Genomic DNA, 17907 nt, shown 5'->3' on the forward strand with positions numbered 1-17907 from the left:
TTTTAATTACATTTTGCTAAAATGAACGAAATTAACGAAATGACTCAAAAAAAGATTCGTTCATTTTGATGAACGAGACTCAAAAGTCCGAGTCAGTAAAATGATCCGAACTTCCCATCACTAGTTGTTCGCTCTGATCCTTATATACCCACAGTGTGGGGTGGAGCTTGCGCATGCAAATTCCGCAGACCAAGATACTCTTCATATCATTGGCTATGTAACCTAGACGTTATTTCATGTCAATAGTTCCTGTTTTCACCTCATTTATTATGCTGAGGTCTTCAGATCTGCTGTAAATGAACCCTTAAAGCTCATTTCATTGCTGTCAACAGAGGGGATTTGTGGACCTCAAATATGAACAATTATTCTTGTTTTTGTGCTTTTAACTGTTTTTCTTACAGTTCTTTATTACTTTTCTAGATATCTCAATATTTTAATGGAGAAACAGAATAAAGTTCTGAATTAGCATCAGTTGCTTTATGATAGACGGATTTAATTCTTAATGCGCTTAATGGGCGAAATACAAAAAGTGGTTAATATAGCAAAAAAATAATTAATTGAAAAAGAAAAAAACTTTTCAGGCATATTTAGAACAAGAATCATTTGACATTCAAACACTGTATTGAAGGATCACACTGAAGCCCAAAATACTCTTTAATTGTCATATTAAATCTTTATAAATCTTTATACCACTTTCCTTCAAACCACTAGCTTTCACTCATTTGTCAACAAGATGTTTTTAATCATTTAAAATATAAATTTAGTATAATCTCTTTTTCTTTTATATATTTTAGCCCAGATGATGTCACTTCCTGGGCGTCACAGTTTTAAGAAATCCTCCGTTTTTAAAAGGAGGAAAATCATGTCAGAATTGAATCATGTAGGAGACTGATAATAACACGCTTAAAGATGCAGTCAGTCTAGACTTTGAGCATGTGAACTTTCTACAGACACGGCAACCGTCAAGATATGACGTGATATATTTTTTAAAAACATAAATAACGAATAATAATCACTCCAAAATTTTAAAATATACAATCTACTCCACTTTACTGCAAAATTGACTTGATCTTGTGTTTCTGGTGTCCCACATTCACATGTGTATGAATGGAAGACAGTGGAAGGAGAAGATTACTGTGACCAGCCCTTAATAATTACACAGGTTTAGGAAAATAAATTAAATACTACAGGAATATACTCTAATGTTTTAAGTTAAAAAAATGTGTAAGACTTGATTTTCCTGCTAAAACAAAAGCTGAGATCAAACACCCTGCAATAAAACAATAAAACACCCCATGGAGAGATCTCAGAGAAAGAGCACAGGACACGCTTGACCAAACTTGTCCCACCCCTCCCTCACCCTTTCCCCTTGATTTCGTTTTTATACTTTGTATTCTCCTAATAGCATTGTTATATTTGTCTGCAAGCATATTTTGGCATCTTTGTATAGTTTGTATATAGTTTTAAGAAAAATTCTACAATTTTAATTTGTGAAAAAATCTAATCGTATGTTACCAAAATTTTTAAAATTAAAAATGGCCCAAAAATCAATTCTGGCCTGGGTAATTAAATGAAGATGGCAGATCAGCCATTGCAGTGTGTCCCACAGTCAGTTATACATTTATTATGCTTAAATTTATGCTTTGAGCAATTTATGTATTTCTTATTTTTAAATTGACTTCTAAATGTCTAATTGTGTAATAGGCATGATACTTTTTACTTTAAAATAAAATGTTATAAGATCTAAATCAATACATGATTAATTCTGGACTGTGCATCAAAATGATCTGAATATTTTCAAGCAGTTGTCAATCACAGCAAGTCTCAATTGTATTACCTTTCACTTCATATTTCTCTCTTTAAATTATTTTTATGTACTGAAAATTAAATGACTTTTTTCTCTCATTTCAGACCTGATGGAAGAAAGCAATGAGAGTGAAGAACTAAAGACATTTCTAAAGAAAAGAGCCAAGAAATCTTTCACCTGCACTCAACATCTTAAGATTCACATGAGAGTTCATACAGGAGAGAAGCCATTCACATGTGATCAGTGTGGGAACAGCTACAGTCAATCATCAAGCCTTAAAACACACATGAGGATCCACACAGGAGAGAAGCCGTTCACAAGGCAGTTTCAACACAACTGTGCTCCTTTTTAGAAAGAAATGGAATCTGTGAGGATTTCCAGTCAGGATTTAGACCATACCATAGTACTGAGACTGCTCTCGTTAGAGTTACAAACGATCTACTCCTATCATCCGATCGTGGCTGTATTTCTCTATTAGTGTTATTAGATCTCAGTGCTGCTTTTGACACTATCGATCACAACATTCTTTTAAAAAGGCTTGAAAACTATATTGGCATTAGTGGAACTGCTTTGGCATGGTTCAAATCGTACTTATCTGACCGTTATCAGTCTGTGGTAGTAAATGAAGAGATGTCGTATCGATCACAGGTTAAATATGGGGTACCACAAGGCTCAGTACTAGGACCGTTGCTTTTCACTCTGTACATGCTGCCCTTAGGAGAGATAATTAGGAAGCATGGTGTTAGTTTTCATTGCTACGCTGACGATACTCAGCTCTATATTTCCTCGCGCCCTGACGAAACCTACAAATTCACAAAACTAACAGAATGCATAGCTGACATTAAAAACTGGATGACAAGAAATTTCTTATTATTAAATTCAGAAAAAACTGATATCCTAATCTTTGGACCAAAAACTTCCTCACGAAAAAACCTTGAATACTCTCTAACACTTGACGGGTGCTCCATTAAACCTTCGTCCTCAGTTAGGAACCTGGGTGTGCTCTTTGATACCAATATTTCATTTGAAAGTCATGTTTCTAGTATCTGTAAAACCGCCTTCTTCCATCTAAAAAATATATCTAAATTACGACATATGCTCTCAATGACAAATGCGGAACAGTTGGTTCATGCATTCATGACCTCAAGACTAGATTATTGTAACGCTCTACTGGGTGGTTGTTCTGCTCGGCTTTTAAACAAACTACAGTTGGTCCAAAATGCGGCAGCTAGAGTTCTTACTAGAACCAGAAAGTATGACCATATTAGCCCAGTTCTGTCAACATTACATTGGCTCCCTATTAAACATCGTATAGATTTTAAAATCTTGCTACTTACTTATAAAGCTCTAAATGGTTTAGCTCCCCAGTACCTAAGTGAGCTCTTAATGCATTATAGTCCTTCACGTCTATTGCGATCTCAGAATTCAGGCCAGTTGATAATACCCAGAATATCAAAATCAACTGAAGGCGGCAGATCCTTTTCCTATTTAGCACCTAAACTCTGGAACAATCTTCCTAGCATTGTTCGGGAAGCAGACACACTCTGTCAGTTTAAATCTAGACTAAAAACACATCTCTTTGCTCTTGCATACACATAACACATTATCAATACATTAACATTTTTCAAATCCGTTAAAGGATTGTTACGCTGCAATAATTAGGTCGGCCGGAACCGAGAACATTTCCTATAACACTAGATATACCTGTACATCAGAATAAGAATGGCATCTACGCTAATATCTGTCTCTCTGCTTATCCTGAGGTTTGCCGGGTGCTGGATCCAGGCCGTATCCAGGTCAGATGGAGAACCTGCGTCTGGACCTGACTACAACGTAGCCCAGGAGACAATGGGCCTACAGATCCAGTTCTGGCTACATCTATAATTCTGATTTTTAATCCCCGTATCCGCTTACATATATTTATATATAATCTATTTTTAATCTCTATAATAAAATGTATAATTTAGATTTTGATCTCCATATCCATTTACATATATTATATATATATCTTCCAAGGGGTTTTTTCCCTCCTAGGACTTTTTTCCCAGTGTTAGCACGCTGGGTTTTTCTCCTAGGGGTTTTTTCCACCCCTGGGAGTCAGCCGACATTGGCTTAATGTAGCACCATCTTGTATATGTTACATATTACCACGCTTGTTTGTACAGCTTATTTTTAACCACTTCCCTTTTTTTATGTGCTTCTAATATGTAAAGCTGCTTTGAAACAATTACCAATTGTAAAAGCGCTATATAAATAAATTTGACTTGACTTGACTTGACATGTGATCAATGTGGGAAGAGCTACAAACAATCATCATGCCTTAAAGAACACATGAGGATCCACACAGGAACGAGACCGTTCACTTGTCACCAATGTGGCAAAGTATTTCTTGGGGAATCAACCTTAAAGAAACACCTGAAAATTCATACAAAGGAGAAGCCACATCCATGTTCTGTGTGTGGAAAGAGTTTTTCACAGCTGCAATATTTACATGCACATGAGAAAACACACGCTGGTGTGAGAGAGTACATGTGCTTTGAGTGTGAGAAGACTTTTACTACAGAGAGTGATTTAAAAGTGCACCAGAGGATTCACACTGGAGAAAAACCTCACAAGTGTTCACAGTGTGACATGAGATTCAGTCGGTCAGTAAATCTGTAAACACATGAGAGGATCCACAGCAGAGAGAAGCCGCACATGTGTGATCAGTGTGGAAAGAGTTTTTCTTTTAAAAATCAGCTGAAGATGCACATGAAGATCCATGCAGTGAAGGGCCACATCACCACAGTCTGAAATCATGATAAGTAGTTCATCTTTTGTGCTGAGAAAAAATGTCTCTTCTGTCTAAGTTGGATACAGCCAAATCTCTCATCTCCACCTATAGTTGGCGCTGTTGTTCTGTTGCTGCTGTTGAATTATCCAGGTTGTGGATGAGGAGAGACCCCGAAATGTCTCATTCATTCATAGTTAGACGTTTATCAATATGCGCTCTTGTCTGTACTTGTGTGAAACGTCATCAGTCACTGCCCAAGTACTGTTCCGATTCAAAATTCACATCTAGTCAAGTACAGTTCAAATCCTCGGATGTGTTCTCTATCTGCCCCTTTTATCGAGGATGCATCGAGAGGTTAGCCACGTGCATTGTGCACTAACCTGCAAGCATCATTAGTAAAGCAGAAAACTTGTCATTTAAACGTATTACTGTTACTATGTCATGATATGTAGAGTTTTCAGGCATGTAGAAATGTACTGGTTTAAAGCTCAAATTTGTGGTTTATTGATAAAAAGTAGCACCTATTTGGAGTTGTGAGATCCAGGTGATCGCTGGGTGCTCATGTACCCCACCGAGAACAGCCTAACCTTGGCTTATCCTTCTGACGTTTGCCGCTGACTCTGATGTCTCTGTAGTGGTTAAAGATAATATAATTCATCTTTTGTAAATCTAATGAGTGATTTTGGTCTCATAAATCTATAATTTGTTGAACTAAAAATTTAATCTCATAACTTTATATAGTTAGGCATTATAGTTTACTGTTGTAGCCTACTAAAGCGCTGATTTTGTATGTTTGACTGAATCGTTTGCTTTATTTTTTATTGTAGCTTCTTATACCTTTTGTTTATACTTCTATTGTTGGCCATTAAAACTGACATCTAACAAAAAGTCAGGAGTGTGTTTTATATTTGCAGACTATACAGGTCCTTCTCAAAAAATTAGCATATTGTGATAAAAGTTCATTATTTTCCATAATGTAATGATAAAAATTAAACTTTCATATATTTTAGATTCATTGCACACCAACTGAAATATTTCAGGTCTTTTATTGTTTTAATACTGATGATTTTGGCATACAGCTCATGAAAACCCAAAATTCCTATCTCAAAAAATTAGCATATCATGAAAAGGTTCTCTAAACGAGCTATTAACCTAATCATCTGAATCAACTAATTAACTCTAAACACCTGCAAAAGATTCCTGAGGCTTTTAAAAACTCCCAGCCTGGTTCATTACTCAAAACCGCAATCAGATGGTCTGGTTGCAACAAAAGATTTATTTAACATAAATAGAAAAGTATATAAAACAAGAAATTAACAAAACAGCAACTTCTGTCTGACACATGACCAGCGTGTCAGACAGAACTAGTTTCAAATTAATAATAACATCAAAATAAACGAACCAAAATCAGGGGAACAAACAACCAGAAGCAAGTTCGAGAGAGCGCACACCAAACAAAGTCCAAACTTTATAGGGGAAGAACAGGTGTAAATAGTTCCGTTGATGAGTCTCCCAACCACACCCACCGGCCGGCCACTGTAGGAAGGAGAGACTCGTCACACACCCCCCCTAAAAGAAAAAGACCAGAGTCTTTAACAACAAATCTCCACAAAATTCCAGTAGTCCACGTATTAAGAGATTCAATCCCAAATCACAGTCTTAACTCCCCAACTCCTTCCAGCAACCTTGGCGCCTAGGAAGCAAATTAAGAAAAGAACAGAGACAAAGACAGGGAAAAATAGGACAAATCCTATAACATTTAAACTACATGGACACGAGACAAGGCATCGGCAGTTAGGTTTTCTGAGCCTTTAATGTGGCGAATCTCTAGCAGGTATCCCTGTAAAAACAAACACCACCTCATCAACCTTTGATTGGGAATTTGTAAAGAATGGAGAAAAACTAACGGATTGTGATCCGTAAAAACCACCAGCGGTCCCGCCGACGAATCCACATAAACTCCAAAGTGTTGCAGAGCCCAAATCAAAGCAAGAGCTTCCTTTTCAATCACTGAATAATTAAGTTGGTAAGAATTAAACTTTCTAAAAAAGAAACCAACTGGGTGATTGATACCATCTTCAGAAGTCTGTAACAAAACTGCACCAGCACCCACATTGCTGGCATCCACCTGCAACTGAAACGCTTGGTCAAATTTCGGAGCTCTTAAAACAGGACCCTCTGTAAGGAGCATTTTTATTTTTTCGAATGCTTGCTGACAACTCGAAGTCCAGCGAAAGTCCACTCCTCCCCGCAATAAATTTGTCAGGGGGGCCACAACTGTAGAAAAGTTTCTACAAAAACAACGATAAAACCCTACCATTCCAAGGAATCGCATAAGTTCTTTTTTGGTAGTAGGCGTAGGGTAATTATCAATCGCTTCTACTTTTACACGGACAGGGCGTACTTGGCCTTGCCCCACCACTTTCCCCAAGTAAATAACTGTGGCCTTGGCGAACTCACATTTTAATAAATTAACAGTCAAACTTGCCTTCACCAATCGATCAAATAGTGCTCTAATTTGAAGTATATGTTCATCCCAAGTTCGACTATACACGACGACGTCATCTAAGTACCCAGCGCATCCCTTCAAACCAGAAATAATTTTATTCATTAAACGCTGGAAAGTAGCGGGAGCGTTGCGCAGCCCGAAACTCATAACCTTATACGAAAATAATCCAGACGGTACAATGAAAGCAGAAATTTCTCGAGCTCTTTCAGTTAAAGGCACCTGCCAGTAACCTTTAAGTAGATCAAATTTGCTAACGAATTTAGCGTTTCCCACCTGATTCGAGGCAATGGAAACGAATCGGGTTTTGTTACAGCATTTACCTTTCGGTAATCAGTACAAAATCTATATGATCCATCAGATTTACTCACCAACAGTGATGGAGAAGCCCAGCTAGAAGAAGAAGGTTCAGCGATATCATTTTTTTAACATATAGTCAATTTCGTTCTCTAGATATTTTTTCTTATTCATAGACACTCGATAATAACGCTGACGAATTGGAGCAGAATCTCCCACATCAATGTCATGTTCAATGAGATTTGTACGAGATGGAGTATCGGGAAACAGCGTAATATATTCAAAAATCAAATTGATCAAATCCGTACGTTGTACCTCTGTTAAATAACTAAATCGATCGTGCAAAGAGCTTAATGCTTCCGAATTGTGTAGCCGACCTTGAAGAATAGAATCTCCAGGATCAATCTCATCCTGATCCCCACTTATCAAAATAGAGTTGGTTGACCATTCAGCATCATTACAGGCAAAAGAACCTGCAAGCAAAACAGGTTTAATACCAGAATCAGATACATCAACTTTTCCTTCATTTATTTTATCAACACAATCTTCGGAACCATAAAAAGGTTTTAACAAATTTACATGACACACTCTAGTCTTCTTTCCCCGATCTGGTGTGTTGATCAAATAATTAAGATCAGACATTTTACGAGCAACGACATATGGACCCGCAAATTTGGCCTGGAAAGGTGATCCAACAATAGGCAACAAGGCAAGGACCTGATCACCCGATTGAAATGAACGCAATTCTGTACGACGATCAAAGAGTCGTTTCATGCGATCTTGAGCTTTACTCAAAGATGCCTTTGCCAATTGACACGCCTCAAAAATATGTCTGCGAAAATCACTCACATAAGACAGGATATTTTTAGGTGGATCAAATTTTTTCCAATCTGCTGACAAAACAGATAACGGACCACGCACATCATGACCAAAAACAAGGTCCTTCGGACTAAATCCGGTGCTCTCCTGAGCGGCTTCTCGAGCGGACATCATAAGCCAAAGTAACCCAGCTTCCCAATCCTTTCCCATCTGAACACAGTAAGATCTTAATAAAGATTTCAATGTTTGGTGAAATCTTTCCAGTGCTCCCTGACTTTGAGCGTGAAAAGGACTGGAAAGATTATGTCGAATATTAAGTTGTTCTAAAACTTGTCGACACAGATGGTGTAACCACCAAATTCGGTGTAGTATTCTTGCAAACTCGTTCACCAGCCAAATTATTTCCCAAGATTACCTGTACTCCTTCCACAGGCAAACAGGAACGCACAGCAACTTCCACTTCTTCCTGGATCAAGTCAGAATGCAGAACAATTTTATGTAGGGGAACAGACAACACATTCAAACCAATACCCCTAATCAACACATTGTTTCCACTGTAAGAGTCATTTGAAAAAGGTAAAACAGACTCTAAAACAAAAGTTTCTGACGATCCAGTATCACGGAGAATTTTGACTGGTACATCTTCTGTAGAATTAAGCAACCTCACAGAACCATCTGTAACAAATGGAGAAAATGTTGAGACACATGAAGGACTTTTCTATACATTACTGATTTCCGAAGCAGTCACAGCCAGAGCAACAGACTTCACTGAAGAATTAGATTTTGTTTTAGCAATTTCTTTTGCTTTCAGTGATGGACACTCATTCTTCCAGTGACCAAACGCATGACAATAATTACATATGTTTGCTCTATCGTTTTCATCAACAGAAACAACACGCTGTCTGTCAGGTGAAGCACGAACAAATTTAGAAGATCTGCTAGAATCATACCACCGGTCATTCTGAAAAATCTCTCCAACTTTGGTAGAAGGGATTTTACGAATCAGAAAAAAATCATCAGCCATAACGGCCGCCTCATATGCAGTGTTGGGTTTACGCTCACTTATATATGTTGCTACACGCGTCGAAACAGAGTTTTTAAACTGTTCAAGCAACATCAACTCTTTTAAATCGTTGAGTGTTTTCACATTAGAAGCTGTACACCAACGAATGAAATGAACTGAAATATCATGCACAAACTCAACATGCGTTTGAGACTCATTTCTCTTCCAGGACCTAAATTTTTGTCTATAGGCCTCTGGGACCAATTCGTATGCCTTCAATACAGCATCTTTAACAGTCAAATAATGCTTAGCATCTTCCACACTAAGAGCCGAATATGCTTCTTGAGCTTTGCCTGTAAAAACAGACTGCAACATGAGTGTACGATCATCATCTGGCCAATTACGTGCATCTGCCACGCGTTCAAACAACAAAAAGAAGCGTTCGACATCTTTTTCGTCAAACTTGGGGATTAATCTCATATTAGTCACTATATCAGATTTATAAGAAGCTAAATCACGTTCTGCACCTCCAGTTGAAGAAAGTTTACCATCCCTTATTAGATCCAAACGATAACGTTCAAGATCAAGTTGTTGTTGTTGTAACTGAACTTTAGACATCTCAACACGATTTTGCGCTTCTAACATTTTCCCTTTCATCTCATTTTGAATTAACAACAATTGTTTTTGTTGCTCAAATGTTAAATGAGACATTGTAGACATATTACCGAAATCTGACGCAACTTCTGAAGACTGAGACTCTAAAACCCCACGTTCGATTAACTCTGTTTTTACCAGGGATTTAATGTTGTCTTTTAAACGCTTATCTTGACTTACCAAATTAATTTCATAATAACCTGCAAGTTCTACCAATTGATCCTTAGTCAAATCATTCAACAAACTTTCAGATGGAGCACTAATAAATTCCTCAACCTTTGAGGCCATTGCGAAAGACAAACATAGGCTACTTAATTTTCACAAAAAAAATATATATATATTTGAGGGGTAGGACTTAGACAAACAGTTCCCTCTAACTAAATTTCAAAATTATCTAAACTCATCCCTAATCTTCGTACAGTTACTTGCAGTGGGTTTTTATACACTGTAAACCAGCGTTTGCAATGGCAACCAATTAACGAGTCACCATTACAAAACACGGACGTGTTCCCGAGACAACTGCTCTAACTGCTTTCACCGTACAAACAAAACAAACTAAAATAAAAAAATCGGAGCATCCCGTCAAGGATACCCCGCTAAACCTAATCAGGGAAAAGCATATCCAACAATAAACCTCCCCTCAAATATACAAATAGTAGCCAATACTTAACGAACCTGAACTCCCGTGAAGCAACGAAACAGAACCAAACCAACCATTATATCCTCCAAATATTTTACAAAACCAACGATTTAACAAATATTACCAAAAGAAAAAATATTAGTTTAACGAATTAATCATCAAATTAACGAAAGTAACTATTTAACCAAACAAAATCACTTAAGTTTAAAGACGAGCCCCCACATTTGTCACAACCGGCTCAGTGCCGTGACAAATGAAAATGGAGGACACAATCGGATGGTCTGGCTGCAACAAAAGATTTATTTAACATAAATAGAAAAGTATATAAAACAAGAAATTAACAAAACAGCAACTTCTGTCTGACACATGACCAGCGTGTCAGACAGAACTAGTTTCAAATTAATAATAACATCAAAATAAACGAATCAAAATCAGGGGAACAAACAACCAGAAGCAAGTTCGAGAGAGCGCACACCAAACAAAGTCCAAACTTTATAGGGGAAGAACAGGTGTAAATAGTTCCGTTGATGAGTCTCCCAACCACACCCACCGGCCGGCCACTGTAGGAAGGAGAGGCTCGTCACATGGGTAAGACTGCCGACCAGAAGGCCATCATTGACACCCTCAAGCGAGAGGGTAAGACACAGAAAGAAATTTCTGAACGAATAGGCTGTTCCCAGAGTGCTGTATCAAGGCACCTCAGTGAGAAGGAAAAAGTGTGGCAAAAAACGCTGCACAACGAGAAGAGGTGACCGGACCCTGAGGAAGATTTGTGGAGAAGGACCGATTCCAGACCTTGGGGGACCTGCGGAAGCAGTGGACTGAGTCTGGAGTAGAAACATCCAGAGCCACCGTGCACAGGCGTGTGCAGGAAATGGGCTACAGGTGCCGCATTCCCCAGGTCAAGCCACTTTTGAACCAGAAACAGCCGCAGAAGCGCCTGACCTGGGCTACAGAGAAGCAGCACTGGACTGTTGCTCAGTTTTGCATGTCATTCGGAAATCAAGGTGCCAGAGTCTGGAGGAAGACTGGGGAGAAGGAAATGCCAAAATGCCTGAAGTCCAGTGTCAAGTACCCACAGTCAGTGATGGTCTGGGGTGCCATGTCAGCTGCTGGTGTTGGTCCACTGTGTTTTATCAAGGGCAGGGTCAATGCAGCTAGCTATCAGGAGATTTTGGAGCACTTCATGCTTCCATCTGCTGAAAAGCTTTATGGAGATGAAGATTTTGTTTTTCAGCACGACCTGGCACCTGCTCACAGTGCCAAAACCACTGGTAAATGGTTTACTTACCATGGTATTACTGTGCTCAATTGGCCTGCCAACTCTCCTGACCTGAACCCCATAGAGAATCTGTGGGATATTGTGAAGAGAAAGTTGAGAGACGCAAGACCCAACACTCTGGATGAGCTTAAGGCCGCTATCGAAGCATCCTGGGCCTCCATAACACCTCAGCAGTGCCACAGGCTGATTGCCTCCATGCCACGCCGCATTGAAGCAGTCATTTCTGCAAAAGGATTCCCGACCAAGTATTGAGTGCATAACTGAACATAATTATTTGAAGGTTGACTTTTTTTGTATTAAAAACACTTTTCTTTTATTGGTCGGATGAAATATGCTAATTTTGGGTTTTCATGAACTGTATGCCAAAATCATCAGTATTAAAACAATAAAAGACCTGAAATATTTCAGTTGGTGTGCAATGAATCTAAAATATATGAAAGCTTAATTTTTATCATTACATTATGGAAAATAATGAACTTTTATCACAATATCTAATTTTTTGAGAAGGACCTGTATATATATATATATATATATATATAATAAATCCCTAATAAAGTGTCCGTAATAACACTTCAGATTAACCACGTTAAATACATCAGTTTTAGGTGGGTTGTCTCAGCACACAGTGTAATTTATTGGCCCTGTTTTAAAACAGTTCATAAATGCATTCATTCATTCAAGTGTAGGAAGATTTAGAAGTACTAGAAAGTTTTTAAATGCCCTCTCTGAGCAGTGGCAGCTAATAGCATCAGCGTTCACTCGTAAGTCATGGATTTCTCCTGTGCTGAATGAAGAAACTAATGACAAACTTGCATGGTTAGTGTGACTCTTGTAGTAGGGAAGAGTTCTTTCTCTCTTCTAGGTAAGCACATGGGGTGCAGGTTGAGGCTTGGCCAGGAAGCACCCAGCAGATGTGGAGTGTTGGCTGGAGGAGGCAAGAGAGAGGAAGGGAGAGCTGTGTGTCACTATTTAAAGTTACACCTCTTAGGGTCAACCTAATCAACAATTAAATTCCTCTGTGGGGGAGTTTATGGCCCTTGTTTTTAAGCATTATTAAACTGGGCCTGGGATTGTGTTCATTTATACTCCAGTTAATACAGCAAACACACACTTTCATGTATAACTTCCTCATAGGATGCAGTTTAAGTCATGAAATGAGCATTAATTTGATTGGAGACACAATATATGTGAGGTTACATGAACTAGTAGTTCGAATATAAGACATGCATAAAAAAAATACAAAACAAAAGACACTTTACAAGACAGTTATAATCATATGCACAATGTCCTGGGGTGCATGTTCATTTATAGAACAGTTTGTCTATAAATTGAGGCGTGGCCTCAATTTTCCCTATGGCCTAGTGCAGGGGTAGGCAAGTTCGGTCCTAGAGAGCCGCTGTCCTGCAGAGTTTAGCTCCCACCCTGAAAAAAACCTTCACCTGCCTATAGCCTTAGTAATCCTGAAGAACTTGATTAGCTTGTTCAGGTGTGTTTGATTAAGGTTGGAGCTAAACTCTGCAGGACAGCGGCTCTCTAGGACCGAACTTGCCTACCCCTGGCCTAGTGATTCAAAGTTAGTTTAATGCCTACAAAAACGACTGGTTTGGACAACAACAAGCTTCTTCCCGGGTTGGTGACATCATAAACCCTGTAAAACATGCCCCTGGGAACATGCAACAAAGTGACGTAGCATATGGAAGCAGAAGAGTTGTGTACACCGGACATGAGCAGTGCGACAAAAGATATAGAACCCATTATAATCTGTGATATTTTCAACACTGGATGCAGCACTGAGTTCAATGCTGGATTTGCACAAAGGCTATTACTGAAAGAAGCAGTTCCCACTTTAAAAGCAGAAGCTGCGGTTTATTGGCCCAAACTGTAAGTACGTTTTATTGTTTGCACATGTCTTTTAAACGTATAGTTCTGTGCAAAGACCAACGTGTTTTTGCTCTGCTAGCCAGTTAGCTAAATTCTACAAACACCAACAAACTTCTATGTTCATAGACAAACACAAATGCTAAGTCAAATCAAGTCACCTTTATTTATATAGTGCTTTTTACAATGCAGATTGTGTCAAAGCACCTTTACATTGATAACTGGTACATAATTTTGGCTGCACAGCAGCTCTTAAAGAATAGTGTCAATGCAGGCAGATCAAAGCACTGTTGAATAAATGTCAAGAATACTGCTGAATATCAAATGTCAAGTCAAATGTCAAGTGTCCCCAACTAAGCAAACCAAAGGCAACAGCGGCAAGGAACCCAAACTCCAACAGGTGACATCAAGTTGCAAACAAGTGGCAAATAGGTGTTAAATGGAGAAAAAAACCTTGGGAGAAACCAGGCTTAGTCGGGAGGCCAGTTCTCCTCTGGCGAACAGTGCTTTTTTACAATTCAGGTTGCTATCATAAGTCTGATAGGATCACAACAATCAAAGTATTTATTTAAGTTCCATCCAGTTGAGGATCATATTCGTCACGCCGGTATGGATGGTCTGTTGAAGAACTGTGGCACTGGCTGTCGTGTCGATGATGTCTTCACAGTGGATGATCTAGTCGACTCGATCTCTGCTGATACTTCAGGGCTGCGTTGTGGTCGTGTCCAGTTGAGGATCGTATTCATCACGCCGGTATGGATGGTCTGTTGAAGAACTGTGGCACTGGCTGTCGTGTCGATGATGTCTTCACAGTGGATGATCTAGTCGACTCGATCTCTGCTGATACTTCAGGGCTGCGTTGTGGTCGTGTCCAGTTGAGGATCGTATTCATCACGCCGGTATGGACGGTCTGTTGAGGAACTGTGGCACTGGCTGTCGTGTTGATGATGTCTTCACAATGGATGATCTAGTCGACTCGATCTCTGCTGATACTTCAGGGCTGCATTGTGGTCGTGTCCAGTTGAGGATTGTATTCATCACGCCGGTATGGATGGTCTGTTGAGGAACTGTGGCACTGGCTGTCGTGTCGATGATGTCTTCACAATGGATGATCCAGTTGACTCAATCTCTGCTGATACTTCAGGGCTGCGTTGTGGTCGTGTCCAGTTGAGGATCGTATTCATCACGCCGGTATGGACGGTCTGTTGAGGAACTGTGGCACTGGCTGTCGTGTTGATGATGTCTTCACAATGGATGATCTAGTCGACTCGATCTCTGCTGATACTTCAGGGCTGCGTTGTGGTCGTGTCCAGTTGAGGATCGTATTCATCACGCCGGTATGGACGGTCTGTTGAGGAACTGTGGCACTGGCTGTCGTGTTGATGATGTCTTCACAATGGATGATCTAGTCGACTCGATCTCTGCTGATACTTCAGGGCTGCGTTGTGGTCGTGTCCAGTTGAGGATCGTATTCATCACGCCGGTATGGACGGTCTGTTGAGGAACTGTGGCACTGGCTGTCGTGTTGATGATGTCTTCACAATGGATGATCTAGTCGACTCGATCTCTGCTGATACTTCAGGGCTGCGTTGTGGTCGTGTCCAGTTGAGGATCGTATTCATCACGCCGGTATGGACGGTCTGTTGAGGAACTGTGGCACTGGCTGTCGTGTTGATGATGTCTTCACAATGGATGATCCAGTTGACTCAATCTCTGCTGATACTTCAGGGCTGCGTTGTGGTCGTGTCCAGTTGAGGATCGTATTCATCACGCCGGTATGGACGGTCTGTTGAGGAACTGTGGCACTGGCTGTCGTGTTGATGATGTCTTCACAATGGATGATCTAGTCGACTCGATCTCTGCTGATACTTCAGGGCTGCGTTGTGGTCGTGTCCAGTTGAGGATCGTATTCATCACGCCGGTATGGACGGTTTGTTGAGGAACTGTGCCACTGGCTGTCGTGTTGATGATGTCTTCACAGTGGATGATCTAGTTGACTCGATTTCTGCTGATACTTCAGGGCTGCGTTGTGGTCATGTCCAGTTGAGGATCGTATTCATCACGCCAGTATGAACGGTCTGTTGAGGAACTGTGGCACTGGCTGTCGTGTTGATGATGTCTTCACAATGGATGATCTAGTCGACTCGATCTCTGCTGATACTTCAGGGCTGCGTTGTGGTCGTGTCCAGTTGAGGATCGTATTCATCACGCCAGTATGAACGGTCTGTTGGGGAACTGTGCTACTGGCTGTTGTGTTGATGATGTCTTCACAATAGATGAGCTAAATGAAATGCCATTCATAAATGTTATTAAAGCGATTGCAGAGGTTCTGCCTGACCCTCTTCGTCTGGGTCTGATTTGGCTCAATTTGATACAGCAATATAGATGCCATTATTTACATTTCCACTGAAGCACATGTAATGGCTCTGGTAACAACGAATTGTTAGGGGCGTGGCGTTTCCGGACGCTTCAGCGAATCACGATACACTGCAGGGTTCCTACACATTTTCCATTTCAAAATTCCATACTTTTCCATACTCAAATTTCCAGACCTCCTTTCAAACGATTTTCTGCCCTTGGTAAGCCTCGGTCTCCTATTCTATGTTTTCTCTGCTTCATGTTAGGGGTCTAACAGTCTTTCAGTGATTTTTAAATTAGTGTTTGATTTAAAGTTTGAAATAAAGTTTGGTATTTAGTATTCACGTCTAGGCCCTGCTCTTCTTAAAAACACATACCTGTGTGACTTTTGTTGGGGATTAATCTACAAGTACTAATATATTCCCTGTTTAACAGGGTGGCGTAGTGACTTCGTTTGTTTCCATTTCCGACCATACCACTCGCTACATAGGCGTAAATATTTACTTTGTTTAACATTTTAATAATTTGACACAATCACTTCATAGACATCCTTCTCTGATTTATCCATTCTCCTGTGGTTGTTTTGTTGTCGGTATTTGTTGTTGGTATCAAAGCATTTCTATAGAGCAGCCTATGAGTACGAGTAGCCTACACAAGCGCAGTATAAGTTTCCGTAACATTTTATAAAATCATAAGTTTATAAACATCTTCAAATTCAAAAGAGGTGTAAAAGGTGATGTGTAGGAAGCAAGTTGCCTTAGGGGGGTCTGGGGGCATCCTCCCCCAGGAGAAGATTTTTGTGATTTTAACATGTAAACGAAGCATTCTGGTGCACTCTGACAAGAACATAAATGGAAAAAACAACATTTGCTTCAAGTTAAAATAAAAATTAAAATAAATAATAATAAAGTATTGGCAGTAGGGCTGAGCACAAATTTCACAATTGAATGTGATTTGATTTGATTACCTTTGATTCAGTATTGATTAATTTGGGGCCTATCAGGTACAGAACATGGCAAATTTCCTCAAAGAAAAAAGAAATCTCTCTCAACTAATGCTGTAAATAAATATATACACAAGGATAAAGATTATACAAACATTATAATATTAGGTTAAAATTGATTTGCAAGCTACTTTCATTTAGGCTAAATTACATATAAGTAAGTTTATATACATTTTTAATGACTATTATTTTTCTACTCTTTTTTTTTATGTAGGCCTAAACATTTAAAGGGTGGCTGTCATGAAACAGATTTATACATTCAATATTGAGGCACATGTTAAGTACAAATACAACGAATATTCAATGGCCTATAGTGCATATATTTAACAAAATGCTCCTCTTGAAGTTCATTTTTGTAGCTGACAATAGGTCATTGAACAGATTTTCTGAGGTAGGCTAAATGTGACATTTTTACAAGCTGTTTTATTGACGCCTTTCTGCGGTTGAAACACTGATTGATCAGTTGCATGTGACATGATACGGATTTCGGTAAGTTGTACTGTATCTTAATACCTTCGGATGTTCATTTATGTTTATTTTGTGTTGTAACTAGTAAAGAGGATGAGGTGGTCGGTTCATGAGTGCTATATCGATCTATCACGCCACAGAGCGCCAAGAAATACTCCAGTCTATGGGAAAGTAGCCCATTTTCGATTCTTGTGAGAATCCTGAGACACACACACTCACCCCGAAAAAACCTCTTCGAATCTACACGATTCATATAAATGATGTATTTTGATTCAAAAGGGCTAATTTCACTGTAAAGTGGCTAGTTTGCAGGTATGATAAATTAGAAAACTGAATAGAGACAATAGTCTGGAAACACAAATATTTTTCCATACTCTGATTTCTTTTTTCCATACTTTTCCAGACCTGGAAATGACTCA

The 17907-nt window shown here is 39.3% G+C and overlaps 1 protein-coding gene across 1 annotated transcript in view; it reads right to left on the reverse strand.

Annotated features, from left to right (window-relative positions):
- The window catches only part of LOC137005952 (gastrula zinc finger protein XlCGF57.1-like), a 779808-nt gene that overhangs the window by 453544 nt on the left and 308357 nt on the right, over positions 1 to 17907 (reverse strand). The window lies entirely within an intron of this gene.

The sequence above is a fragment of the Chanodichthys erythropterus genome, chromosome 3 (assembly GCF_024489055.1).
Source record: "Chanodichthys erythropterus isolate Z2021 chromosome 3, ASM2448905v1, whole genome shotgun sequence".
Lineage (NCBI taxonomy): Eukaryota > Metazoa > Chordata > Actinopteri > Cypriniformes > Xenocyprididae > Chanodichthys > Chanodichthys erythropterus.